Below are 21,296 nucleotides of genomic sequence, written 5' to 3' on the forward strand. Positions count from 1 at the left end.
CGTAGTGTGTCACATGCCCTGGGAAACAATTGTGCCTCATGAGAACCACATGGATATAGTCCATTAAAGTTCCAGTCTCTCCCAATATACAGCAGCTGTCTCAATATTTGGATTTCGGACTTGCTGTGTGCCTTGTTCATTATTATTTTTTGCTATTCCTCCTCCTCCTCCCCCCCCCCCCCCCCCCCCCCCCCCCCCCCTCTACTCTCAAGAAGAAAGAAAAGGGAGATGTCCAGATGTCCCATTACTAGTGCCAGCCCAGGTGATGAGAGGAGGACCAGGGAGACAATGCCACTATCCCTCACCACTCACAGAGACACAGAACAAGCAGGGCTACGTATAACTTACCAGCATAACGAATCATGCCATCCATCAGTCTTCCGATGGGGTTCTCTACAGGCAGTCGCATTTCCTGCTGGTGGACCTCACAGGCACCTGGAACATGGTGGGCTAATGCTGGTCCTGAAAGCAGCCCTCCACATCCAGCCCTTCTGAACTCACAGATACAAAGGTACTATATTCCTCTCATAAAGCCCTCGACCTGAAATTTGGTAAGAGGATGGAAACTACTCTGGGGAGCAGCACAACACATACATTTGCTTTGTTCTTTAAATCCTTCCTAGGGACCTGCTATTTGCCATAGACAGGGAGAAGACACTAAATGTACCTCTAGGCCTGGTCTAATAAAGTCATTCTTATGTTAGAACAACACTTATAAAATATGCACCAGAGATCTTAAAGAGGAAAAGGTCAAAGAATTGATTTGCATTCCAGAAGCTAATGAACATTTGCTTAGTGCATGTAATCTGTTGAAAGAAAAGACTAGGGAATGGCAACGAAGGAGGAAAGATAAATCAGAGTGTGTATAAAAGAGATTGGAAGAGGAGCCAAGTACAGTGACGTCTTTCTAGGTAGATACATTACAGTTAAAGATCAACACCAAAGATCAACAGCTCCCTCTAGGAAATAATTTAAATAGTATCTGTCCAAAGATGGGACTGTCTATACAAGGTGTTTAAATTTAATAACATTCAGAATCACCTCAGATTTCTTTAAATATTCAAGGAAGTTTCATGACTTGATAATTTTGGCCACCATTTACAAGACTACCAGCTAGCATTTCATTTACCATCCTTAGATTAATTGTTATGTACATTATTAAAATTTGCATACATAAGCATTTACACTGAAATGCCATGATGATGATTAAAGGATTAGAGCAACTGACATAGCAGGAGATGATGAGAGAGCTTGACTGTTCAGCCTGGAGAAGAGAAATCTCAAGGGATGATACAAATGTGCGTACATACCTGAAGGGAGGGTGTAAAGAAGGCAGAGCCAGGCTCTTTTCAGTGGTGCTCAGGGCTGTGGGGAGCTGGAGACCGGCACCGCTGCAGCGTCACTGGGGCAGGGACTGGTGGCCCTGGTGGGGCTGAAATGGGGCCATGGGCAGGGTAGGGGGAGGCTCTTATTAACTCCAAAATTACATTTGGGAAGGAAAGTTGGTGAAAGCCTCCTCCACGCCTCTGACTTCTCTTCAAACACACCGCATAATGTTGGCCATCAGTGAAACTGCATCAATTAGGAAATGTCTGTTGTTTTACTTATAACACAGAATATAGCTTTTTGTGAGTAAGGAATACAAAATAACAGAGCAGGGTTTCTATGGTAGCGTATTTGCACTTAGACAATTGGCCCGTTAAGCTGGTCAATTTTCTTTTAAAGCCTCATTTAACTTCTGCAATATATTATGACTCACAAGCTCCAGTTTCAAATAGGTAAGTTTCAGTGAGCTATTATTTCAGTATCGCCAATTATTTAAACTTCATGCTGTAATATACTTGATAAATATCAAAGTTCATATTAAATACCATATTTATAGTCTATGAAGTATTAGCTTACATTCAACAGAAAGGGACCTAACATTTTTCCTGTGTAAGAAATGTAAGCTAATGTCAGCAGACCGTCAGGATGTATCTATACCAGGCAATGATAAATGATTCAGAAAACTCTGGATGGCACCAGTCAAGCCTCTTTAGGACCCAAACACAGTTTAGCCATATCAACATGAGGTTAAACCCAAGTTAATAAGCCAGGAAGGTGTATTAGTTTACTCATGAACACAGGGTAACATAGCCACAGTCCCACAAAGAATGACACTGCCCCGTGTGGATACCACAGCTTGGCTCAGTGCTAGTTTACGTGCATCTGAAGCATGATCTGTCAGCCATGTTCAGTGTGAAAATATTTGGATGTAAGCTGATGTTTTGGGGAACTGAATAGATCTGTTTAGGAATTTTTTGCATAAAATTTTGTTTCTTGTGGAAAAAAATCTGTACCGAAGCGACTTACTTTTACCTCCAGATAGGTACATCTGTGAATATGGAATTTCTAGGAAAGATTTCTCAGGTCCAAGGAGGAGTTTCAGGCCACACTAAAGATGTATTTACATTGTTTATGAATTCTTAGGCTACACTTCTGCCTTCCCTTTCACACCAGGAAAACACAGGACAGCAGATTAGCCCTGGATGTAGGGCCCCACCTGTACCGTGTAGTTTGAGGAAGAGATGAGAGGCCAGGCACGTACCAGGCGAGCGGCTAGATGTAAAGCTGCTCCCACAAGACTTGTAGCTGTTACTGCTACTGGCTCACCAAGCCTGAGCCCAAGGTCAGAAGACCTTCCTCAGCATGAAGCAAGCATGAGACCATTTTCTGAAGGTATCCTCAGAGACAGCCTGCTCTGTGAGCTGCAAGAGGAGGCAGCCATGGCCCTTGGCCATGCAGCTCGAGGCTTAGCACTCTGCCCTGCATCTGCTCATCCCCTCCCCTCAGCCTCATGCTGTTTGGGAGCACCTCTGCTCCTCCACTGCAGATCCTCCTCTTTGGCATTAACTTCTGCATGGATTAAAAAAGGGATTAAATCTTCCCTCTCCAAATGGCTGTTTTTTGACACTGTGCCCAGTGTCTCTAAAATTTGAATAGTCAAATATCAAATGGAAATAGCTGAACTAGGAGAACATACAGGAGCGCAAGCCCGGGACTTCACCCTCAATACAGGCAAAGGAAGAACTTCCATTTATCACAAGTATCAGTAGTGCTTCAGTTCAAGAACTTTTTCTGAAACTCAGAAATCATAGTGAAAAAGACATTTTCTGTCTAGTCTAGAGTGGAATATAGCTGCGATACAAAGGTTCTCTCGCAAATAAGATCTATTTCCTGAAAACATTACCAGCATTCACCTCTGTCAGCCCTTCACCCCTTTCCTGGGGAGCTGAACTAGGACAATTGTTGGTCAGTGTAATGGGTCTTATGGGACCATTTCAGCTGCTGTAACTCCAACACTGTGCTTCAGATCATTTATTCTGAAAGTCATTTTTTCCAGGATCATTTATTTCAGAAACTATTTTAGCCCCTACAGGCTGAGAAACACAATGAAAAAAAAATAATAATAATTTAGAGCTTCTCCATGCCAGGAGAGAATTTAGAGCTTCTCCAGGATTTGCACAGCTAAAGATCTGGCCCACTCTCCACATGACTCCTGAGACAGAGTAAAACCAACTTAGGCTATCAAAAGAGAGGGTTGTAAGTGTGCTGCAAAAGGGACGTCAGTTTTAGAAGCCAAAGAACAAAATGAGAGGCTGAAAACTGAGAGAAAATAATACAAATGGATATGATATCAATAAGAAAAAAAGGAAAAAATCATTTGTCAATCACTCTTTCACACAAAACACACACTCACACATTCCTCCTTTAAAACTCTTCCTCCTTTATAAACAGTAAACCGAAGAGTCAGATTTTCAAGGCATGGAAAGCCTTCTAGATACTACATCACTTGTCTTTTTTTTTTCCCCACTAAATTAAAAAAAGAAAGGAAAAAAAAAAAAGAACTAAGGCAAAGAGAAGTGCAAGATCATAGTTCAACAGTCAAAGTTAAAAAAGGCTTCTTTCCCAACAATGCTCTTTTTATTTTAGCCAGACACTCGTCTTCCAATATCTCTACCTTGGGAGTTTCATGCAGTGTTTTCAAATAACCCCACTATGCAGCTTAATGAAAATAATCAGACTATCCTTTATGAAATAACTTTTTGCGAAATAACCCTGTAACACAAATTCAGGAGTACCCAGTCTCCACCCCTTATGATCCTCTCTGAAGATACAGATAGCACAGAAACTCTTCAGAAAGTGCTTTCATTGGGTTTCATTTTAAATTGAAAGACTGTGAGCTATGTATGGTTACAGACGCTCTCTTGAAAATAGCTAGTTCTGTAAAAGACATTTGCCAGGGAAAACAGCTTTATCCTTACCAGATAGTTTAGCTATTTCCTTCTTTCTTTTCCTTTTTATTTTAAAAAAGCAAATTTTTAGACAGCTGGGGCCATATGTTCTGTCTAGCTACCCATCTTACTCCCTCAGGTTACACTGAACAACTTAAGTGCAATTGAAATCCAAATTTGGCTCGCTAAATTCATTTGACAGATGTACTAGAAAAATGTCAGTTGTAAAAGTTACTTGGATATAGCCATAAAACCTTTTTCCATTTCTCAAGCCACTTTCTGTTCTTTTCCTAATACGTATGTACAACAAATAGTTCATGTCTGGACATGGTTACCATTTTAGCAATCTGGCATATAAGCAGTTCTGTCAAGACAAAATACAGATTTTAAATGTTCGGCTCTGACAGACCTTTTAGTGCTGCTGGAATGCTTCCTATTTTCAAGGTTACCTAATAAGCCTCTTAACTTATGGATAACTTCACAGAGTAATACTGATATCCTTGAATCATTTACCAATGACTGCAGTGTACTCAGTGAAATAATGCAGCCATTCCTTTAAAACAATACAAGAAATGCAGGGATACAGAAGGAATGGATGATTCCTTTTCTCCTCTCCTCTCCTCTCCTCTCCTCTCCTCTCCTCTCTTCTATTTTCTCCTTCTCCTTCTCTTTCTCTTCTTTTTTTTTTACGATTGGGGTATGCTTCTGCTATGTCATGAAAATGCTTTGGCACATAATGCAAAGTAACATTGTCTATATAGAGAGACGCAGAAACAAAATGTCAGCAGGAGAAGAATGAACACAGTGATTTCGTTTGCGATTATTAAGCTCTGTAGGGAATCTTCATATCAGCTCCTTTTACTGCTGTCTATTTCTCAAAGCAATACGAAGTTGCTGTTCAGTGCAAGCCGCTACCCACTAGATGGGGCCCCAAGGCAAGAAGTTCTCAGCTCACAACGCCGGGTCCACCCTGAGAAGCTGCACTTCCAGAGGAGAAATACAATAAGGGTAAAAGGTGGTCTGAAATATCAGCACCACAAACGAGTTTAAGAGCTCGAGCTGGATTTGGAACTTAGTTCATAAGGGGACTTGAATTCTACTAGCACCTACACCAGAAGGAAAGCATAGATCCTCTACCCCCAAAATTCTTGACCACCTAATCCTTAAAACCCAACATCCTTAAAACCCAACATCCTTAAAAAAAATGAGGTCCCTGTATTCTACCAATAAAATTCAGAAGATTTTCACATATCTGTTTCTGACTGCGTAGAACTACGGCTTCACCTACCCACAGGGGAGGACATGGACAAAATGATGTCATACAAGCAGCATCATGTATTTCCTCCCTGTTGGTCCAGACAACAGCAATGCCAGCATCCCTCAGGAAAATATGTTTCCAACAAGCAATAGTCCTTGGAGACCTTTCAGCTATGGCTTGGTCTGCTGGGCGCTCAGCCTCTCACAGAAATGCATCAGCTTCCATGCCCGGTTTCTGCTTCATAGATCCACACCTACAGAAAATGTTGATCTTCACATATAAAATGAGAAAAGGGGTCAAGAAACAAGAATCTCTGCACTTCACAGCCAGAGCCGTAACCACTGATCCAAGACATCATTCTGATTTGTATTCATTTTGACCCACAACTGTTCTTCATTTAATCTGTTCAAAGTTGATCCTCAGCTGATGATTTACCATCTTGTAGGCGATTGTCCTACAATGTGAATGTAGACTGCTATTATTATATAGCTTATCCCCACATTTGTACCTGAACTCATTACCATGGGCTACCTTTACTGCTAGTGGAGAAAGCCACTTCACAAATGCATTTCATCCCATTCTGAAGTAAATGTCTAGAATTGGTCCCCCTAGGGTAAGTAGTTCAGACATAGATGTCAAAGCTGCAGCGGTTTTAGAGGTGGGCAAAATGGCACCTGCATTGACTTCTCAGAGGAGATACATTTTCTTAGCTTTGTGTTTAACAACACATGCAGTAGCCTTCTGAGAAAAAACATGAGCTTTTCTCTCAGATTCATCAGATTTGTAGGGCAATTTTACAACCGTCTATCTGAAACCATATGATTCTTTTCTGGGAGCCTCCCACTGCTGAAGTGACAAAATTTCAGCTTTCAACTTAAATTTGTAAGCCAAAGATAAGCCAGAATATGTGTCCTGGTTTCGGCAGGGATAGAGTTAATTTCCTTCCTAGTAGCTGGCACAGTGTTGTGTTTTGGATTTAGGGTGAGAACAAAGTTGATAATGCACCGATGTTTTAGTTGTTGCTAGGTAATGCTTACACTAGTCAAGGACTTTTCAGCTTCCCATGCTCTACTGACTGAGAAGGCTGGAGGTGCACAAGAGGCTGGGAGGGGGCACAGCCAGGACAGCTGACCCAAACTGGCCAAAGGGACATTCCATACCATGTGACATCATGCTAAGTATATAAAGCTGGGGGAAGAAGAAGGAAGGGGGGACGTTTGGAGTGATGGCGTTTGTCTTCCCAAGTAACCGTTATGCATGATAGAGCCCTGCTTTCCTGGAGATGGCTGAACACCTGCCTGCCCATGGGAAGCAGTGAATGAATTCCTTGTTTTGCTTTGCTTGCATGCGCGGCTTTTGCTTTACCTATTAAACTGTCTTTATCTCAACCCACGAGTTTCCTCACTTTTACCCTTCCGATTCTCTCCCCCATCCCACCGGGGGGGAGTGAGCGAGCAGCTGCATGGTGCTTAGTTGCCGACTGAGGTTAAACCATGACAACATGTTAATTGCAAAAGCTTAAAAAATTTGTTTGAAAGTTTGGAAAATGCAGGGTGGGAAGTTATTACCATGGTAAATCTCATGCAGGAGAGAGAAACGTAAACCTTGAGCCTTGAAGTTAATTATTCTAGGAAAGGTTAGTCACGTTATGGTTAGACAATGCCATAAACCTCCCCACACAAACTTTTGTCAACTCTATGGTCTGTTTCTGTTCTTGTGAAAAATCAGGCTTCTGTTGTTTACCAGCTTGCAGGAAAAATAATTTTTCATATCAGCTGTGCAACAGCAGCAAGTGTGAGAGGGGCACGAGATGTGCTGGGTGAAGACAACCCGGACAGGCCAGACATCTTAGACTTGCTCATGTCAGAACGCACAACAGCCAAGCCGAGGCTGGCTGAATTGTTATCCTGTTTATGTCTGCCTGGATCAGACCCTGGAGCGCCAGCCTTCTCCAAGAGCAACTTCTGACGGCAGGACTCATTGGCTACTCATGAACCCAACAGGATTCCTAGGCATGCTAATTCCATCACCAATACTGTTACGATGTCAGAGTGCTCCTTGGCGCCCTTTTGGACTAGGACACATGGTACTTTCCCAAACAATTCTGAGTATGGGCAGGATTCAGCCTGAGCAAGACATCATTGCCCACTGAGGTTTGGAGGTGGTCCTCCTGTTCTGCTAGCTAAGAGAGCTTTATAGTGCAGACATGGCCATGCCAGCAGTTCTAGGGAACGGCCATGACAGCCATAAGCCTGTTCATTTTATTAGTACATATATATAGCTGGTAAGCCCAGAACCTGGTAGATTCAAAAATGGAGCACTTGCTGAGAATGAAAAACTGCGAAGCAATATTGGCATTTGGAGTGAGGCCATGGTAAGAGATATGCACCACAGGAGAAGCATGGAGGTAAAGCAGCTTGTGCATATTAAGGCAATCTTGGATGCCTGTGACTGGAGCAGGGGAGAACAACATGCCATAAGAGAACTGACAAAATTAAAATGAAGGAATGGAATCATTAACATGCAAATTCAGGATTCAACTGGAGCAAAGAAACCAAAACAGACAAGACCTTTCTCTTTTCTATGTCCACACAGGCTGGCACAGGAGAAGGAACATGAGCTCCAGACACCACTGAGTATTTGCGGTGTCCAAAGTAGGAAAGTGCTTCTGAACAGGCAGGCACGGGGAGAGCCAGTGGTTTCTGATGACACTAAGTCTTCCTCAGGAGCTGTGCAGGGCAGGTCCAGACTGAAGAGTGCTTTCTCTCTCCATTAAAGCTCTTTCAAACCAGCCCCACCTCCCATCCAGTAATTTAAGGAAGGGGGAAGGAGATCTATTACTTCATCCTCATGTATGTTTCAGCTTTTCTTTGCTGCCTCCTACACTTCATCTGCCACTGCTTTAATCTGCCCACTCTCCCACTTTTCACATGGCTCTTTCACAGCTCTATGTCAGGAAGATATTCCTTCGTCATCTGCATGCCTCGCTTCGCCGAGGCCACTTTCTCACACGCCTGCAACTGTTCCTTCTCCCCACAGCATCTTCAGACATTCTTTGCATTAATCATTTAATCAATCAATCATTTTCCATGTTTTCGTTATCCTCTGAGGGTTTTTGATTTTCCAATTTACTTTTCTCCTGTGCTTTATTAGACTATAGCATGCTTAGCTCTCTCCAAAGCTCAACATGAGAATTGAATGGGAATGGGTGAGCCCATAATCTCTCAGACAGTGCTCTCAAGATAATTAGCACGTATTGTTAGAAACATGGCATCTTTGTTTGATTTATCCAGAAATTGCTCAGTAGTTCTGTGTGGCCTGAAGACACATCAAGAATTTACAAAATGCAGAGGAAGTGTTATCTAAAGCACATTTCAGGTACTGAGATTTTTGGTAGTAAACCAATGAAGAAATGAGGATGTTGTGCATCCTCAGGTAGACTAATAGGAATATTACTACCTTAACAAACTTTTCATGGTATCCAGCCTGAGTCTTTTTAGCTGCAGAGTAAGCAAAAACTAATCTGATTTCTTCTTGCACTTCCTAAATGAATAAAGAGAACAACTGATCATTATCTTCTTTAATAGTACCCTTTTACATAATGAAAGACTTCTCATGTTCCCCACTCAGAGTTTCATTTTCTAGATTAAACATAGCCAGTGCTCTGAAACTTTCTTCATTTCCTAAACCTCATGTTCCCTTTGCTGCCCTCTGAATTCCCTCCAGTGAGTCCACATTTCCAGTCAAGGACAATGCCTGAAAGTAGGTGCAGTATTTCAGATGGTCTCACCCCTGCCATGAAGAGAAGTGTCATTAATCCCCATTTTACAAATAATGCTGCTGTTCAGACTGTTTTTTTTAAATGGCAACTTTCTCTTCGGTACATAGCAGAATCACACTGTAACCCAATATCCTTTGCTTTCCAGTATCACCCTGAGGGATTTGGTGGGATTCTGCCACCTGGCCAGCTGCTCCCTACCTCCATTTCACATTTAATTTCTCATCCACAAGAGCAGCATTTTGTGCCATTTGTTACTTTTCCTTAAGGTGTGAGGGAAATGCCCAGCTTTTTACTCCACTTAGGAACAGCCCGCAGTTTTCATGCCTTACTTCAGGCCCCTTGCTTGTTGCCATATCTATTCACTGCACGACTCCATCCCCAGAAGAAGATGCATGCTGTTACACTTTCTGTGATAAAACAGTTCTGAAGTGCAAACTCCTCCTTGCTGTCATGAAGTTCATTTTTATTGCCAGCCGTGGCATATGGGAAAGAAGACACACTCAGCCTCCGTGTGGGTGATGCAGAAGGTAAAATCTGAAAAGGAAACAGGAGGAAACTGGAACACTTGTTACTACAAGACAGAGATAAACATGAGACAGGCAAATGGTTAAAGCAGGCATATATAAGGTGTCCAGGATCTTGTCCAGGAAGTTGACATGAAACAGATTATATGGCATTAAAAATTTTAAGAAATAAAGCTTACTTCAAGTATTACATTGCCTAAACAGTCTGGGAATGGGATGGAAGAAAACTGGCCTTTCATTACATCCAGGAGATGAACAACTTTGTTTTGGTGAACTCAGGGAAGAAAACTCAAAGTTCAAAGGCTTTCAGAGGAATAGCATGTTCAGGTCAACAGCCTGAGCTCACTTTGGGCACCTGCAAAATCAAGTAAGTCATGGAGCATACGAGTTACTTGCTGCCCGCCTGGAACGTCATGTACAACGCAAGGCAGTCTCAGGCACGTCTCCCTGAAAACGGCATGACTGTAGTCATGACCTGAGGTAGCAAAAGCAAGGCCTGCATCTATGAAAATATTCACATCATTAGGTACAGTTTTGAATATACTAGGCTCTCTCGTTAAAAGACTTTATGTCCCCTTGTTGGTGCACCTTCTAGTTATTCTACATTTACTATTTACCAACTTTGTGCTACCTCTTCTTGACAGAATTGCAGTCAGCTCTCCAAATCTGTCCTGCAATTTCCTACACATTTTCAAAGCCATTCTGAAAGAGAAGAAAGGTAAAGCCAAGGCATTTCATTCAGTCTTAACCTGTTACAGCAAAGTCCTCCAGAAAAGATACATTTTTAATATCTCTACCTGTCATTAAATGAAATTTTCTCCCTGAGGTATTTCTCCTTCTGTGCTTGTTTGCAAATATGGCACCAATGTGGCACTGACATCTGCTTAGCTTCCACACAAAATAATCCCACTGAACCCCAGGGGTGAAATTCAATCCCGTTACAGTAAAAAAAAGACATGTTCTCCATTGGCTCACCTGGGTACAGCATTTCACCAATGAGACTGTATTAGCACGAACAGTTAAGCTAAGCACAATAGTTTGCAAATACAGAGGTTATTCTAGTTAAGGTTTGAGGATATTTTATATGTATTTAGGAAGAAAAATTACGCATGCGTATGGTGCTATACAATACTCTCTAAATATTGTTAAAGCTATTCAAATGCAGAAAAAAAAACCCAATGTGACACAGAATAATAATGACTTTGATGAATTGGTTATGGTTTTAAAGAGTCAGTGTATTTTATGTAAGCTGCAACAACCCCTTTGAACAGCAGAGGACATTTAGTTACCCCAATTTGTCCCCTGAATCGTATCCAGAGGGAAGAACAGTGGGAACAGTGAGAAAACTCAGCCTGGGGACGGCCGGAGAGAAAGGCCCTTTTGTGCGGCGGCAGAGGCAGAATCCCACACGCTCACTTTCACACACGGACAAAGGAGGAAGGGGAACATTTCTCTCTTCTGTTTTGTCTATTTTTTTCCAAGGTCTGCAGCACAAAATCCCTCCCAGGCAAGTTGTCAGCAAGGAGGAAGCACCCTGCGTGCAGAGGCCCAGCCTGGGAGATTAGCGATATCGCTTACCGCAAACCCGACACAGCAAGAGAAACTGCTGCGAAAGGACGCAGCAGAGGAGCAGTCTGAGAACTGACTGCGTGAGCAAATAATAAATACAGCTGCCGCTTTAATCATTGCACCAAATTTCCAACGATGAGCTTGATTTGCCGTGCTGCTGAACCAATATGGGATGCCAGAGGAACTCCACAGTAGTCAGTGGAGAAGCCGGGATGCATTAAAGCTGAAGTAAAACTAGCATGGCAAAGTTAAATATATCTAATCCTGTACACCACACTGTGTTTCTCATTTTTTACTTCACTTGTTAAGCAAGACATATGCACAGCGGCAACTGGGCTTCTCTGCTGAGAGGAATGCAGGCTCCAGGAGATCGGAGAGACCACGAGAGACATCACTGCCTGCAGTGATGGTGGCCCACAGCTGAGCAAGGGCCAACCATGTTGGTTTTTATCCCTGATCCCAGAGCCTTTTGCATTAAAACTCTGCTGCATAAACAACTGAATAACACTGAGAGCAGGGACCAGAGTCTGAACCTGTCTGCAGCAAAATGCAGCGTCCAGCACCTTCTTGCATCACGTCTCTCGAGTCCTGTACCTCTCAGCATCATCGCACTGTCGTGACAAGAGGGGATGAGACTGCCTTCAGCCTGGAGGGTCTAGGACAGTGTGGTTTTAAACTTCTTAAAGTACGAAAGGCACTAGGAGAGGTCTTAGTGACAACACTGTTAAGAAAGGGTATGGCAGCACAACTGCCACAGATTTTAAAGGGATGGAGCCAGTCTCACATTGAAAATAGTCATTTTATGCAGCTAATACAAGGGATGAATGTGCACTGTAAATCCCAATGAGCTGGAGCACTTCTGTTCCAGAGAGAGACAAGATTTGGGACAAACCCCAGTTTTGTGTTCACTGCCACCCCTGTAAGCATACCAATCATTGTGATGATCTTAAGGGTCTTTTCCAACCTAAATAATTCTATGATTCTATGAAACTAATTCATCAGCATCAGCCTTTTTTCCAGGCACACTCAAACCACTTATCTCCACCACTTTGCAGACTGAGTCTAAGTGCCCTGAGAACCTAAATGCTCCCTTGGGCACAACTGAAAAAGTGCAGCACTGTCATACAGCTCCACATTTACATTATCTCCATGTGCCATCCAAGTTCATCAACTAGGCCTATCACACTTACAAGCTCTCATTAAGCCAGACCTCTCAGAACCTTCTTTTTGGGTCAGGATCTGTGCAAAATGCAGGGAGAGAGATTAGTCCTGTGTATCAGAGACAACTTGTCAGAGCTTTAATGTAAATGAGGGAAAAACAGTTTCATCCCTTTTCTCTGCCCAGGGAAATGTGAACTCTTAGCACCACAACCCCTTGATACAACCAGCAGTCTAGAAGGTTTTCTAGATGCCTTTCTCAGTCTTTTCTCTGCAAATGGCTACATATGGCATTGAATAATGAAATAGCTGTTGGACTGTAACAGGGAAATAACACCATAGCCTAGTTTGGAGAGTAGTCACTGGGAGAGAAGGGGCATGCATTCCTGTCAGCTGTTCAGTGACTCAAGATTTTTTAAAAATAATCTGGAGTATTGACATATCCAAGCCTTTTGATGACTTAAGCTTTAAGGTTTCGCCCATGCCTAGTTTTGTTTTCCTAGTTAGCTCTACCATAAAGCCTCCTTACGTGAAACACAGCTGATCCTGGCAGAAAACATTGTCTTCTTAATTATAGCATTGCAACTTTTCCCTAGCCAGAATCGATCACGAAATCAGAAAAACCTTCTGTCAGTTTAATTCACTCCATCTACACCAGGCCATTCCTGCAATCAGCTGTCTTACAAATGCAGACCACAGTGCTTCAGAGACCCACCACACCACGTGCACATTGCCTCTATATGAAGCATGAGTCCAGCCAAGCTAAAACCCAACCTGCATTTCCCTCAGACAAATGGATAGGTAGCATCAGAGTTCTGCTAGGAAGGGCACCACCATCTAGTATGTGCTTAATAAGAGTCACTGACTTTGCCATGAAGAAAGGTGGGAAGAGATGGAGGTGGTTAGGAGGGGTTCAGGGTGTCAGGGGCTATCCACAGAGCAGGGAACCGCAGCCTTCTGCAGAACTGGGTACTTTTGGCATGACTACAAAAGCTGATGTGCTTCAGATATAGCCCAGAGAGTGGAAACAGCGTGGAGAGCCACTAGGCTTGGCATCAGAGGTTTCCTCCATCCTGTAAATAGGATGTAGAGCTGTAACAAGGGCCATGAGTCCCTCTTTTACCATCCAACCGAACAAGCCCCCGCAGCCAATGCCTCTACTACTACTACAACCTACTCCTTCTCCCTGCCTGCTCCCCTCAGCCTCCCCTGCCTGCTGCTGCTGCTGCTGCTGTGGGAGCTGATGGGAGCAGCACTCTAGGCAGTTAAACAAAGCCAAGAGGAACAAGACAGGTGGAAGAGCAGACTACAGCTCCCAGCCCCTCTCCCTGCTCATCGCAGGCTGCTGGAGAGATCACCCTGGTGGCAGCAGGGGTATCTGGTGAACCACTTCAGCTCTGGATTTAAGCACTTTGGATAGAGGAGGTAGAGACAGGACAGGTTTGACACTCTCCTTCTGCACAACTTCTATCTGACTGCAAGTTATGCCATCAGTGTTTTTAAATTTAGATTAAGCCTGCAACAGATAACACTCGATGCTATTTTGCCCAGGCATCCAAAATGACAAACTATTTCAAATCTTCAAAATGGTGAAAAACAAATCATTTACATTTTTGTAAGCATTTCAGTCTTTCCTCCGTACCCTGATCTGAAACCACAAAATACAAATGGTATGCCTTCTTTTGAGGCAACAACCGATTTCAAGGAAGTGCAATAGGTAACAGCAAACCAAATACGTGACCCAGGGGAGGCATTTGAGCAGGAGCTGAGCAGAGCTCTCAAACACTCAGGCTGTAAACCTTTCATCCGTCACTCTCAAGCCTCTGCTTTGTTTATGCTAGGAGTTAGTAGAGTAGCAGTTAGCAATGCTGGTGAAGGAAACTGAAGGCTGGGTGTGGGAACAGGCCTTCTGTCTGAGCACAGTTCTTATCTTCCCTCCATGCTTATGCTCCAGTCATGTCTCATCTACCGCAAGAGATCATTATCCCCCCTGCCTGTCCCAGCACTTCTGCACTGGCAGTATCACTTCATTATTTGTTAGCCAACCCACGGGTTCACATGTTTGTGCACATCTTGGCTGTCTCTTGCTTTAGCATTGCTTGCTTCATTTAGATTTATATGCCACCTTCTAGTAGTAAGGCAATAGTTTCGTTCCTTCTGTAATGAGTAATGTACTTCTGGAAGAACTTGATTTTTTTAACATTTGGAGGAACATTCATCAAAAGACTCAAAATACTGTTTCTTTATCCTGTGATATTTTTGACTGATTTTCCCCCTCTTTTTTCCTCTCTCCGATCCAGTTCCACTGATGTTTGCAATGGTCAGATAGACAACCCAACTTAAAGTACTGCCACCAGTGCTTTAAATTCTGTCTCACGTGGATCTCTGAGCTGGGTTAGCAAGCACAGTATGTACAATCCCAGCGGTTTCTTGGAGCTCTCTGGGCTAGATACCAAACCCTGCTATCATCGTCATAATTCAACCAGTGATTGTAAGCATGGGATATTTTATTTTAAAATATCTTGGAGTACGTGCAGTCACTGTCACCTAGGAGATGCTGAGTGAGTAGGAGTTTAGCCACAGATAATTTTGAAAAGTCATATTTTGCAGGGTGAATCAACTTATCCTTTCTTTAGCTGGGAAGCTGTCCATGTGACTATTGTAAAATAAAACATTAGAAATAAGTTCTTCTGAAAATGTAGCTGCTTACAACTGTGCTCACATCTGGCACTTTAAAAATAGCAGTAAAAGGAGTTGGGTAGAAGCAGAAAAGAGAAGAACAGTGTAAGAGGGAGAAGCAACACAGAGGCTAAGGAAATTACTGAAATCCCTGTTACTTAACGACAGACATAGAAGTGAAATCTATGGTTCTTGTATATAATTATGTAAGTTGTTACCGTTGGTGCTGTACCAATAAAAACACTAGTGAATATAACAGAAATAAAAGTGTCTTGTGCATGTAGTCTGCCTAGACACAAACTCGAGAGGGGGAAAAAAAAACAAGAAAAAAAAAAAAGGTATCCTTTAAAACAAGGGATATTATAACCTTAAAAAAAGGTCACATGAAAAGTGTCTTGCTTTTTGAAATAGAATAAAAAGGTGGAGAAATACAGAGCCTGTAGGCTTAGCTTTGTGTGTCAACAAAAACACTGCTCTGCAGACAAATCTTTGTCTACTGCCCCTTAATTAAAGGAGCTGTCTGGAGTTTTCTTAGATGAAAGAGAGAAACAAAGGAAAAGACAACTATGTGGGGAGAGAGAAAACAATAAGGTCTCTGTTTCCTTCATGAAATTTACTGGGAGAACCGCCGTTTTACTGCAGAGCCACAGGCCTTTTCTATTTACAAATTCAAAGCCCAGTGCTAAACTTTCGAAGATGCTTGTGCCAGGTTCTGTTTCCAATTACCTGCACGCTGTGTGGTTTCCCAAGTGGGGTTTCTGCTGAAACCATAATCAGCCTAAAGTACGTAATATCCACAAATGCCGGCTTGGATCAACAGGCTATGCTCCATGTCTCCGGCAGCCCCGTCCTGCCTGCAGGAAAATGCCTTCTTTACTATCAAAAGAACCCAGCTAAGCTTAGATATATTTGGCTTTAATTTAGATGTAGGCCAGCAGCCCAGGAGAAAACTGGCAAGTGGACATAAGGGAAAACTGATAATAACGATTCTGTCTATAACACCTCTCCCTGGGTTTTCCCTCCTCCCGAACAGCTTGCAATGGTGAATGCGAGAGGCTACGCAGGATGCTTGAGCACCCAGAAGTAACAATTGGCCCAGTTTGCTAAAAATCAGTATCTGTAGAGGATTTCCAGCGTAGTTTCCAGCTCTCCAAGTTTCCGGTTTTGAAAGGACGGGGAAGCTATATGCAGAAGGACTGCAGGAAGAAGCTCTTCTGGTAAGCAAGCTGTGCCCTTGAAATGGAGCAAAGCACCCTTGCTAACTAGTTTGGACGAAGACAGAGTTGCTGCATTGCCGAGGGGAACTGGCTAGGGTTGCCCCATACTTTTTTTTGACATTTTAAACCAGAGATGCTGTGGCAATCACCAGCTGGCTGGCAGAAGCAAGAACTGACTCTTCAGCAAACTACACCACCGAAAATGTTTAAAAGGTCTTGACACAGGGATGGCTAGTGCATTTTAGATATCCTTAAAACCTCAGATTCTTACACCTGCACATGGAAAGACACTGGCAAAAGTAACCCAGCAAGCAAATTTTTGGGAAGCACAAATCAGCATTGTTCTGTTGACTTCATGTATCCAGGTTTGCGGCCTTTGACAAAACCTATGAAATCTAAAAAAGTGCAACCCTTTCCAGGGAATATGTTTGGTTGTTTCTTTCCCCCAAATATTAGAGGATTTAACTTCATTACACTTTTTTTTTTTTTTTTTTTTTTTTTTTACTGACAGAATTCTAAATTCTCTGAAGTCTACAAAAAGAAACACTTCAATGTTGTAACAAGATTTTACCCTTATAGGACTTCATCTCAAAGAGAAAAAAAATTGAGGTCTCACCTGTTTGAATTCACAAAGGACTTTAATGACCTGTTCAGTGCTTTTGACTGTTAAAGTTAAGACAAAGACATAATCAGCTCCAAAATCTTAAAAAGTTAAAAAAGTTAAAATTTGCACATTTGTAACCTTCATTATATGCAAACTGTGAAGTACTTAACTTCATTCCAGGTAAAGGGAGCAGAGAAGAGTCTGAGAGGAAGATCTCCACTTTTTCATTGCACTTCTCTCCAGACTGCGTGTCCTTCTGCGAGTATAAAATACATGGGCGAGAGGTGAAGGTAGAGGAATAGCCACAGCAGCGGTATTACCATTCCTGAACTGTGTATGTCTGTCTATTAACTCACCTGGTTCCTCCGCCGCAGACGTTTGTGCATCAACAGAAAGGCAGGAGTCCCGCTGCCTTTGTCCTGGCTTCAGGGGCAAAGGGTGCTGCAAAAGGCCACAAATAGGGACCAAAGTAGGAACAGTTTCACTCCACCTTTTTTATTCTGTTCAGCTCCACGGGAAGAAAATATTCTGTTCACATGGAGCAAACGCAGTAAAAAAATGAAACAGTAAAATACTGCACTCTGCAGTATAAGCCAATATTCCTATAGTGCTTTACTGATGCAAAAAATGAATTTATTTCCAATACCTGATGTGACGAATCATCTCTCTCTCCCTCCCCCCACCCACTTTTCTCTTCAGAGAAAACTGATGCTTAAACAGCTTTTCCCTGGTAATAAACAGAAGTTTATGGCAGAACCAGAAATAAAATTAGGTCTTCCTAATGCCTGCCTTTCCTATTGCATGAGGAGCAGAAACTAACTGTAATTCCGTTGTTCAGTCATCGCTCATATATATCTTTTTTTCTTTTTTCCAACTGAGCGTGTGCTAGTATATGTAGGAGTCAGAAAAACTTTAACAGGGAACTACTTCCCAGGTAATCTGCACCTACAATTTCTTCTTGCTGAGAATGCTTCGCTCAAGCCTCCTTTCGCTCCCCACAATCTCCTCCCCCTCTGCTGCCCCATCAGCCATGGCACAGCAATGCAGGGAGTCCCTGCGTAGCTCTGTGGAAGATGAACCGCTGCAGTCACTCAACTGGCTGGGCTCATTTGCCTTTTTTAGTGCCCCCAGAGAGCAGGGCAAGCTCAAAAAAAGGGAACCTATTGCCTGGATCCCTTCGCATTTAAACTGCGCATCAGGAAGCCCTGGGACTGATGAGGAAACCTACAGTACATTCCAGCTGCTTCAAATACAGTAGCAACATCAAGAGTAGCCAATGCAAATACTGTTTTTTACACTGCCCCTTCAAAAATAACTTCTTTTACAAGTTCTCTTTTACCACATGTAAGCTGAGCTATTTTCTTGGCTCTCAGGAACGAAGGGCAACTTTGTAATTTGAGTAAGAGGAAGGCTGGAACTGCACTCTCCCCAGAGAACTACAAATGAGTAACAACTGAGCCGCTGTGCCTCTCTTGCTCTTGGGAGAGGGAATATACAGCTTCGCTCCTTTCTGCGGGCACCGAGCCAGGCAGTCTGGTCAGGAAAGCAGCGGGAGCTGGAACGACTTCTGGTGCCCGTGTCTCTCCAGTCGTTGCTTACAACAGGGAGTATCAAGTGAGCAGCCTCTGCTCCTTCCTCTTCTCGGCTGGAGGCACGATGTCCCTTTCTAGACCGGGATAAAAGCATGTGATACGTATATTGATATATGCCTATACAGTGACAGCCTGCTTGAAAAGTCATAGCAATGACAGCAAGTAGGTTGAATTAAATGGCATTAGCGCGTCAAAGTCAGCTGAATTAGAGACTTGTCTGGACTAGGCTTTTCAAACAAACATTACATAGATCAGTATGCACTATCACCATACCTTTATGCTCCAACTCTGTCAAAGGCAAACCAGAGTTGGACATAGCCAGAATCTACATTTAAATAACATTTGGTTAATTGAAGTAGTGCTTAGCAAGGAGATACAAAGGAAGTTGCTGATGAATTAAGGTGATTCTCTCAAGTTTTTCCATTAGTATTTTGACACTTTATTTTGTTTTAGGAGGGGCTGATAGAGTACTGCACCTCCAAGGTGTTATCAAATCACACAACATATTTAATTTGATTGTGAAGTTGGAGTCAGTATTTACTTTCAAAAGATACATAGGAGCACAGAACTAGAGTAAGAACTCGAAGCGAAGAGGTTCAACTTCTCTTAAGTAGCCCATGGAAGATCCCACACAGCACTGCTGCCAGTCCAGGATATCTCTCACGGACCTGCGTGATTTTGATTTTTCCTAATGGCTTAAATCGTATCTTTAAGAAGACTCTCTGCCTGCCCAGAACTTCATTATGATCTAAAAAGAGGCTGGCAATGATGGCAAAAATGGATTGTCTTATTTGCATTCCCTAAAGTTAAAATATTATTAATCTCAGCTTTTATTCTAATCAAGGTTCAGCATCTTCTTTGATTAGAAAAATATGGGAGAGACATATAATCCATCACTGCAGATGACAGATTCACTTACCCATGCAGAATGGGTAAAAATTTGCTGCAAACTTTCTACTCACAAACTCCGCAATGTTTTTTCACATATGCAAAGAACTGCAAAGCAGCAGCGAGAGAAAAAAAAAAAACCCTGAACAACCCCTTCAGCTGTAATGCACTAGCAAGCTGTCAATAAATTAGGCCCTGTCCGCTGAGATAATGGTTTCTAAGTGGTGTGGGAATTAACTTAATTCTGCAGCAGTTTGTGCTCTTGCTTCATTCCTCAGAGACCTCCTACCTGGTCAATACTTTAATCCTGCAGTTACTTTTTCTTGTAGCCACACTCTGCAGTGACTAAAAGCACAGGTAAGCTTAACAAAAGGTGAAGAACTCTTGCCTTAAGTCTGCATCATGACTAATTTTATTGCTCACAACTTCATTTCCTTAGGAAGGTTGTGGTTTATTGTACCATTCTGCCAAGGAGCAGATGGATTAAGTCTTTCCCATTTCATCTAGAAACTTAGGGCTTTATTAAGGGAAAAAATTAGCAGGCTAGGGAAGAAAAGTCTGCCTCCTGAGGAAAGGGAGTTTCATTGGTTTCCAATAGGTAATTTTTCCAAATTCACAGACCCCCTGTATGACCTGTTGGAATATTCAAGCAGAGAGAGAAATACATGCAACCTGCAAAGAACAAAAAAAAAAAAAAGAGAGAAAGAGAAGGGAAAGAGGGGAGGGGGGAAGAGGGGGGAAGGAGAGGATGAAGTGAGGAAAAAAGAGAAAGGAGAAAAATAGAAAGAAAAAAAAAAAGAAAGAAAAAGGAAAAAAAGAAAAGGGGGGGGAGAAAAAGACATCACCTTCAAAACTCTCCATGAGTAAGCTGCTCACCGGGGAATTCATCGAGGACTGGCGCTGCCAGCACACTAAGAGAGCACAGCGATGAAGGGCACAGCGGTAAGACTGCCAGGCATATATCCTTTCCTCTCCTTCCCGAGGACATTGCGTCAGGACAGCTGTCATTCAGAGGATACTCACTCAGCTCCTTTCTGTCATTGCTGACTGCTGGAGCGACCTGCCAAGCAGGTGTCACTGTTGTGTCAGGCCACGCTCCCTGCCCTCGGCAGCTGAGCTTGCTCACTAATAGTTGCTCCCGGTGGTATTTATGAGATGCAGGTGCTCTTCACACTCATTTCAAAAAGAAGCCTGCAGGTACTGCCACATCCGAGTAATAAATGCCTATTACTCCCCTGACCTACTTTTAGCCACATCGGGGTTTTTTAGTCTATGAACGCTTTCTCTTCTGTTTACAGGTGCCTAGACAACGCAATCCTGAACCAGGATGGGGTTTGTTTCTAGGCATGGTCCCAGTATTAATAGTTACTAACTTACATTGCCTTTGTCCCCGCCCACAATGGGTACATCTGTCCATAGGTTGTAAGCTCATGTTCGTTGACACTTGTTCTGTACACTTGACACTTACTCGGCATGACATGGGAGTTCCCAGGTATACGTGACTTCCCTGCCTGCGCAGTCTAGGAACTGAAGCAGATTTGTCTTTCCGGCAAGACTTCTCTGCCTTCACGGGAATACAAGTCAACACCATCTGCCTCTGGATGTTTTCATACGAAATCTTTTGTGATTTTTGAAGTCCAATACATGGACACAAGTGATGCTAAAAACACACGTTGTACCTGGAAACAGATGATAACAGGGGATCCTCCGTACCCAGATCAAGAGGACTTTGAAACCCGAATCCTTTGTGCT

General features: G+C 42.8%; 2 long non-coding RNA genes across 2 annotated transcripts; both read right to left on the minus strand.

Annotated features, from left to right (window-relative positions):
• Window positions 1-5,915: 5,915 nt before the first annotated feature.
• Window positions 5,916-10,333, minus strand: LOC103906871. The gene is made up of 3 exons (XR_658040.1): window positions 9,512-10,333; window positions 8,103-9,324; window positions 5,916-5,986 (listed from the first exon to the last, which is right to left on the minus strand). It is a non-coding gene; the product is annotated as an uncharacterized LOC103906871 (long non-coding RNA).
• Window positions 10,334-16,975: 6,642 nt separating this feature from the next.
• On the minus strand, window positions 16,976-20,474 carry LOC103906872. Its single transcript, XR_658041.1, has 3 exons — window positions 20,390-20,474; window positions 17,421-17,505; window positions 16,976-17,320 (listed from the first exon to the last, which is right to left on the minus strand). It is a non-coding gene; the product is annotated as an uncharacterized LOC103906872 (long non-coding RNA).
• Window positions 20,475-21,296: the final 822 nt, after the last annotated feature.

This window comes from Aptenodytes forsteri, unplaced genomic scaffold (genome assembly GCF_000699145.1).
Source record: "Aptenodytes forsteri isolate BGI_AS27 unplaced genomic scaffold, ASM69914v1 Scaffold121, whole genome shotgun sequence".
NCBI lineage: Eukaryota > Metazoa > Chordata > Aves > Sphenisciformes > Spheniscidae > Aptenodytes > Aptenodytes forsteri.